Source organism: Ptychodera flava, chromosome 15, assembly GCF_041260155.1.
Source record: "Ptychodera flava strain L36383 chromosome 15, AS_Pfla_20210202, whole genome shotgun sequence".
NCBI classification, from domain to species: domain Eukaryota; kingdom Metazoa; phylum Hemichordata; class Enteropneusta; family Ptychoderidae; genus Ptychodera; species Ptychodera flava.
Window position 1 is genome coordinate 22,430,438 of NC_091942.1, and position 8,634 is coordinate 22,439,071.

Genomic DNA, 8,634 nt, shown 5'->3' on the forward strand with positions numbered 1-8,634 from the left:
CTTCTCAGAAATACAGCTATACTTTGTTCTGACACGTTTCAATACTTTCAGTGCTTTATATGTTATTATTATCCCTCGACATGAAATAGTGTCAACACCACTACCTCTCAGATAGTCACCCGATGCCTAATATACAGTGTCAAATATTTCAGACCCATGTGGAAGAATAGGGCGAACGCAGTAATTTGAACAAGGGTTACAAATAATTGGTAATTTAAGATTTGATTACAATTCATCTTGTTTGCTAAAAACAGGCATTGGACTTAGTCTAAGATGTTGGCAATTTTGTGGTTAGTCCAGTAGCGAGGACGCGAGGGACTTCAGAGAAAGTGGCCGTCAATTAAACACAGGTGTATATACAATAGCAAACTGAACTTGAACTCATCGTGTTTGACCTAAAGCCTCCTCCTCCTACCCAGAGAAGGAATGTCTAGATCTGGCATTCAAATGTCTAAATCTGACATTCAAATTGTTAACTTGAACCCCTAAAACCTGTCAGCTATGAACAAACTTATCTTTAGCAATATATTGTGTTTGGGGAGGTTATTGATCCAAACATTACAAAATTAAATTTCAACGGTGATTAAGCGCCATGCACATACGTTTCTGATGACGTAACCTCTTCCTGTATTATCCATGGCCCTTCAGTTCATTATACAGTTAAGACATTTAAAGTTCGTAAGATTTTGAATAAGACACCGTCTTTTAAGTATGTATCATGCCATCACAATCCATCTTATCATTGAGTCGCTTGTATAACATCCAGCAAATGCCTTCATGATTGGCTCTTCCATTTATAGGAGTAACCCCCCCTAAGCTATCCCTTGATGAACATCATCTTGCGTGTCTATGCTCATGAATAGAGAAAAAATCCAATGGTGTACCACGATAGATGGGTTGTAAGTCTCGTCGGAATGACCAACCCTGGCATCTTAAAGTTTTTGAGAAAGCTGCCCGTGGATATTTTCAGTATTTGACCTTAAAAATAAAGGTAAAAATGGATATAATTTCCAGATGTATCATTGTCCTAACTCGCTCGGATTCTACATCTTGCTGGGGTAGGAATTCATACATTTTTTATGTAAGGATACGATTAGGATTCAACGAAGCGAACACTAACAAAGGTAGTCTCATTAAGGTAGAACGCGCCTCGAGGACAGATATTCAGACTCTCAAACTTTTACAATTCTTTTCTGATATACCACTTTTGGGAGTTCATTGTAAAGCTCTTGATGTAAAAAAAAAACTTTCATCAGCTCAGTTTTTCGGAATTCGAAAATTTTATTTTCTCCGTAGAGTTAATTAAGGTAGAACGCGCCTCGGGGACAGATATTCGGAATCTCAAACTTTTACAATTCATTTCTGCTATACCACTTGTGGGGGTTCATTTTAAAGCTCTAGGTGTACGAGAACTTTTCACCGGCTTCGTTTTTCGGAATTCGAAAATTTTATTTTCTTCTATAGAGTTAAGACAGGGATGGCGGCCATTTTGAATTTCTAATATCGGTAAATCTTGGGTTATTTGTTCCTCTAGTACCAAAATTTGCACGGTGACCCCCGATTTTCACTCTTGATTTTGAAAGAGACTGGTTGCAAGATTCCTTTAGGAAAGTTTGAGCAAAAGTTTGTCTTTTACTTTCGAGGCGTATACCACCTTAATAACAATGTCATCTCTGAACTGAGTTAAGCTTAACTTTCACCATTGACAAATATACAGACTGAGATTACCGATTCAAAACAACAAAAAGAAGATATGAAATTTTTCGTCGATTGTTTCAGAGCTTAGAGATTGAAATAAGAGCGTTATTCAAAGTGTCCATCCTGACTTTTATACATCATATTCAATCACAAGACCTTTGATTTTTCGAGTTTCAATCACCGCATCAAGGCAAGGCGATGGCATCGTCCTTTTAAGCGAATACGGAGTGAGTCAAAACTATCGATTGAATAGCATCATTCAAAGATCTCAACAATAGATTTAAAAGAAAACACTGAATTTTGGGACGGGTTTTATGAAAGATAAGTCGCCATTAGATGCATAACAAAGAAGGTTATCAATGATGAAGTGCAGAATGTCTGTATACACTGCACTGATCAAGCTACTGTGGTATTTTCTCAGTCACCCGACTCTACGCCGTGTCGTGACATCTACTTTTGTTCTCGCAGCAAACGTAAATAAATCATAATATCGCGGAGACTGCCGGACTCTCGTCTTCACATGCTATTCTCCAAAAAGCCTTGCCATTCCCCGCGGTTATCGTACCTTATGCAACCCTGTCGTTCCCCACCAGGCCTTACACCATAAAATATGTATGCGTCCTCCGATGCGCAAAGCAGGACGTGCTCTCGAGTTGTACTGTTAACCCTGTTGCATGCTAAGGGATTCGTTGGATATGTATGAATGAGAGAGAGAGAGAGAGAGAGAGAGAGAGAGAGAGAGAGAGAGAGAGAGAGAGAGAGAGAGAGAGAGAGAGAGAGAGAGACGGGGGTACGATTCCAAGAGGTACGTGTGTTATCATTTTCAAACATCATGACTGGTGCTTATGGAATTATTCATGATATGATTCCGTCTGCGATTCTGTAAAATAAGTTTCCATGACTCGGGTTATTGAGTGGACAGCTCAGATTCTTTGCAATAAGATTTACCCGATAGCATGAGTGTTAACATATGAATACCTGTCAGGCTATTTTCGAGCTGCATCCATGTTTTCATCTGACGTTCACAATGGAGCTAGAGAGTCCATTACATGTCTAATAGGTTCAGCTTACAATGTTTTCGGAGATCAATAGAAAAGCACCCGGCGTTACCTGGCTGCTGTGCCGGCGCGCTGATCAATATCGCTGTTCGGATCATGTTTTGCCATAATGACTGTCTATTGCGAAAACACCCTGGCAATGGAGCACATGCAAATTGCCCGTTCACCAGCGCAGACAGTCGTTTCCCATCAGGACGAGTCGAAACACAGGGCGATGAATAACCCCAAGTATCGCACAAGACGTATTGATGAGAATGTAATGACATGTGAAGGGCGTAGCGTCTATCCATAGCTATAGGTTCATAAAAAGTCGAAGCTCCGAGCGAACTGTCTCGAGCCCACTGAGGATTTTGTCTGCCAACTTTATGATGGGTATGTTGGTTATTTTCTCTTAAAAAGATAAGGTTTAAAAGATACAGCCTTGTTTTGTTGCGAATATAAAAAGTTTACCTCATGCGAAACGTTTTCTTTAAATTATATTGTTGAAGTGAGAACAACCCCGTTTTTGCACCGGCTGATTATTGTATATGTGTGTGTGTGTGTGTGTGTGTGTGTGTGTGTGTGTGTGTGTGTGTGTGTGTGTGTGTGTGTGTGTGTGTGTGTGTGTATCGGGGGGGGGGCAAATAGGTGGTGGTGGCTGTATTGTTGGTGATGATGATGATGATGGTGGTGGTGGTGATGACGATGATGATAACAGCAGCGATGATTATGATAATGGATAGGTGGTGAAGGTAGTGTTGTTGCAGGCGATAGTGTTTCATCGTGGTTTCGATGATGGTGACGACGACAACAACGACTGCAGTTGAAAAGATTGTTGTTGTTTCACTTGTCAAAGATATCACAAAATTACCTCGCGGCTTCGATTCAACTTTTAATAACTAATTACAGTTTGTTTATGCTCACCAAGCAGATTGCAGACGCCGATCTCTCATATATAAAATTATGTCTTCGATGTGACCATGCACAGCAAAGTAAAATCAGCATTTTTACTTTTTTTCTATTCCTACCCTGATTCATCGGGCAGAATTGGCCAGCTCTTTAGCATTCATCGTTCGATAAACGCCCGAGGCAGTGATTGGGAACGGTGCGAATCATGCGACTAACGAAAACGCTCATAAATGCTCATTTAATACACAAGTGAATCGTGAACCCTTTTAAAAAGGGGATCGTGTCTTCCAGGAGGGAATTATAAAACGGATGTTTATTAAGCTTCTTCTCGGAGATCCGCCGTGTCCTCCGAGTACCCCGTTTTTGATTTCTTCTCCGGAGTTCTAGAATGTACAGTGTAACCCTGTGGCTAACTCATATACGTTTGTGGTCACCGCATAAAGATCACACGTCTCTGTACAAAAACAAAATCTTCATGGGGGAATTCACTAACAGAACAAGACAAAAAGGGAGATTTCTCCCGATGTGATGATGGAAAAGGTGGCAAGCTACTCCGTCGTTTATGAGTAGTTGAGTCAAATATCTGATTAGTTTGTAATTAGTTGCGTTCCTCTAGATCCTTGCGAAGTCTTTAAATTGAGTCGCCCTACTTCTCTCGTCATGCATATAGAGGTTCATCAAAATATGTCCGCATTGCTGTGTGCCACATATTTCCCTGTTCCGATATTGACCTCTGACTCATATTTAGTTGGTTGTCATAGTGACAAGAACCAGGATTTGTGTTCCCCGGGAAGGAAGTTTTTTCTTTTCCCCGCCGCTAACTGTATGGATGTGCCTTTTAGCGGCGGGACCTACACGCCTCAATTTGCAAATTGTCTGCTTGCGGATCATGTATAAATGATGACTGCAATGACTCCACAATCTCTAGAACTCTGTCTGCAGTCCATCACGGCGGAGCGATCGCACGAGCAGAATTTTCAACGGTTTTCATGCCTTAACGAGTCCGTTATACTCTCGGCTTGAGGATGAGAGTCAATGCTGAAGCTAAAGAAGGGCAATCACGCCGGGAAGGAAAAAGGCTTCTGCAAGAGAGAAACTCAAAAATATTCACTAAGTTATATCAGACGGTGACAGTTAATTTGAAAAATAGATGACAAATGCATAAAGAAGTCTTTAGTTCCGTCGATGTTGTGGACCATTTGACTATTAAGGTTTTATTTTCATATATTATGTAAGGCTGAATCAAAATATAATGATCTTCTGAATCAAGATATTATGGTCCTCTGTGTGCTATACCGTACAAGATCACCCCACTCCCACCATACCTTGCGCAACTACACGGACAATCCGTTCCATTTTGCTTATATACAGTATGTCATACATGTCCGTCCGTCTCTCTGTCTGTCAGTCTGTCTAACTGACTGGTTGAAAGAGTTTGCCATTCACCTCTCTGGGACGTCGATTAGAAGACTTGTGTTTGCCTACCTAAATGTATATCATCTGATCCCGATTAAAGTAAACTCTGTCAGGCTTACCCTGCCGCTGTCTTTTCCCTGTTTGCATTAGCCCGAACCTTCCCGTAGTTCACAGGGGCAACCAATGAAGCTGTTCGCAAGTGGTTCGGCGGGCATTTATGTTTCAGTGGGTGGGGAAAATCTCTTTCATGTCAGTGAGAGGAGAAGTTTTGTTGTTTGTTTTAAAAAGTGCATTTATTAAGGCAGGACAAACTCACTTGTTGACGGGAGGGCAGAGGGGAACTTTTTCTATGGGGAGAGAGCACTGGGAGTTCTTGTGATATGGGAGGAGGGGCACTGGGAGTTTTGGGCGGGGCGGGGGGGGGGTGAAATTGTTGGGTTTGACGGGAAGCTCTTTAAATCGTGATGGCATGTAGGACATTTGCGAACAGTTTTTCTCCCCCCTCCAAATTTTAATCTTTTTAGCCCAATTTTCCTTTAAATGTGATATTACACTTTAAAACGATGTAAATAACTTCGGTACTACAATTTCTTGAAATGAACTGATTGGCTGCCCCTGAGTTCATCGCCATTTTATGTTCTCGTTCCGCCTGTCATACAGACCGTCGTTCCATATGTCAACTCTCCGGCCAATCTGCCGCCACGTTTGTTGGTATATCATGCATGCATCTTGAAGCAATCAATCTGTGTTGTCCGTCTACTTATCTATGAGCCCCTTTTATCTGTTCCGAATTCATTCATTGATCCATCCATTCATCCATTCATCCATCCATCCATCCATCCATGTAGCTATCATCTACAATCCATCAGTCGTCCGTCTGTCTGTCTGTCTGTCTGTCCGTCTCCCTGTTCTGATTGGCCGATATGCCCCTCGATACACCTCCCCAGTTAGTCAGTTTGTCGGTCTGCCAACCTCTATACTATAGCCACTATGAGATCACCTTAACCTTGCGCCCATCCAAAATTCATGCACGACACGTATGCATGTCCGTACATACATCATGCTTTGAGCTGAGCCGAGCATGTTCAAAAAGCAGGGATTTGTCTTTGGTAAACACATTGAAAGACATTTAGGCTGTTCTATTAAACTTTAACAATACACACGGTGACAGGACCTCCAGAGACACTGAACAAACTCATCATTATCGCTTACAAGGTAAACAGATTTCGATTTGTGTGTGCGATGACACACTTCGGTAATGACGCCGCTCGTTCGACTTTCCGCATATTTCGCTCTTTAACCATTGACACATTTATAAAATATGCCGTTGCGCGGCACACGTGTCGGATGCAGGCTACTCACGAGATACTTCCTACCCTCCGTGGACTATTTACTCGTTAGGGTCCCTTCTAACACAGCGTGGCACCGTTGGTGATAGATGAGCAAGACAGAAATTATCGAATATGTAGAGATAGGGGTGCAGCGCCGTATTTCCGTCATACGATGAGCGCTAACGACGGGGCGTTCACAGTAAGGATGGATTTATGATATGAACGTCTCCAAGTTTGCTGTATCGTCATAGTATTAAAGTACTTTAACCCTTTGAGTGCTTTACTAGTAATTATCCCACCAAAATTTTAGTGCAGCATTTTACCATTTTTTTAATTTTTCTGTTATTTTTTTTTGATAATTTTGGACGAAACGGACATCACACTTTATTGGCTACAGTTTTTAATCAAAATTTTGGCAAAAATTTGAAACATTTTCACTGGGGTACACTTTATAAAGATGACAAAAATTGACTTTGGCGCTCAAACCCATCTCGGCACGATGATTTGGATATTGTGGCTGAATGTTCCTCTGCCGGTCAATTTTACGCTGCGGATTGTGTTCATGTATTTCTCCGCCCTCTTGTTAGGGAAAAACTGATCAGTTAAGATTGCGATTCCAGGCTATGATGTCATTAGAACACCGGGGCGAAGAAAATCCTGTCACATGGAAGAACCTGAGCAAACTCATACGCTGCGTTGAACGAGTACCTAAAATTAGATAATTGTTGACTCAAAGATTCTTAAAGAGAATGACAGCCTCGTTCGCGAGTAATAAACTGACTGGTAACAACATTGACACGGAAATGAGAGGAGTTGAACAACTATGATATTGTTAGGCGCTTCAGTTGAGGCTGGCGGTATCTGCTTGCGTCTTGAATCGTGCAGCATGAAATATCGTTCATGGAAAGAGCGTATTTATAAAAGAGAATCTATTGATTGAGTGTCGGTCGGTATGACGAAATCTACGCCCTCTGCCCGAGCCCTCAAAGCGGACCGGTCATTTGTAATTTTGTTCACCAGTCAATTGTCACTATTTTTCTCATACGCGCATTTTAACCGATTGTTAAAAGCCGGGACTGGCTCAGCGGATCGTCGCTTGTATCGCAGAAGGGGGCGAGTTTCCCGACAGTGTCTGGAGATGCATGAGTCCTAAAACTGTGTCAAGCTGCCATAGATTTCGACCGTACTTTCGACCCAAGCTCGAATGATCGATGGTATCGAGCTGGCCGATCGTCACGTTTTCTTTGGTCGAAGCGACCCCAGACTCAGTATTTCTTCTTGTTTGGCTGTGTCGCATCAATTTTTGACAATGTCAGCGTAAGAATTTCCAGTTTAGAATTGAAATTTGTGCTGTTTTATCCCTTTTGCTGCGTCATGGGAGAAGAGAGTCCGACGTTAATATTAAAGGGAGGCAGTCGTCGGAACTCTGCTCGAAGGTTGCCAGGAACCCCCATGACTGATGTAAACACTACATCTACTACGTTGGCGATTGATGAAAGTTAAAACATGTTTGGTAACAATGAATATCGTTAAATTAAAATGTTGCAGCTATGTTGACTTGGTGCATCTAGATATCATGCATGACATACATTCTTTGTAAACAAGAATGTCGCACACGCGCGTCACACGGTAGCGTCACACAATAGATTTTGTAACAAATTTACTTGCTCGGACCATCTCCTTAAGTGGTCGCTCAATTTATGAAAATTCAGTAGATTTATTCGGGAAGTGAAAGTTCGACTATTTAAAGCATTTTGTTGCCGCAATGCCCATGGTGTACAGTACAATTGTGGCGCAATTTTGATAGATCTACAATCCGTAGCATCACTGTATTATGATAATGCACCCTACAGATATTTTGGGTTCTCACGAATTGGTAGTATCTCATCTTCATTTGTTTTAAATGATTCTGGCAACTTTTAATCTTAAGGCTCAAAAGTGAAAGACTTAAACTTGTGATCAAACTTTCCTTAAGAAAACTTTCAACCATTCTCTTTATTAATCAAGATTAAAAATCAGGGGTCACCGTGCAAATTGTCGTACTAGTCAAACAAATTACCTAACATTCGGACACTTGAAATTAAAAATGGCCGCCATCCCTGTCTTGAGTCAACGGCGGAAAGTAAAGTTTCGATTTCAAAGCAGATAAAGTCTTTATGCATGAGCTTCAAACTTGGCTACAAAAGGTATTAAACTAAAACAGTATAATTTGTAAAAGTTTCAGAGTCCGAATATCTGTCCAC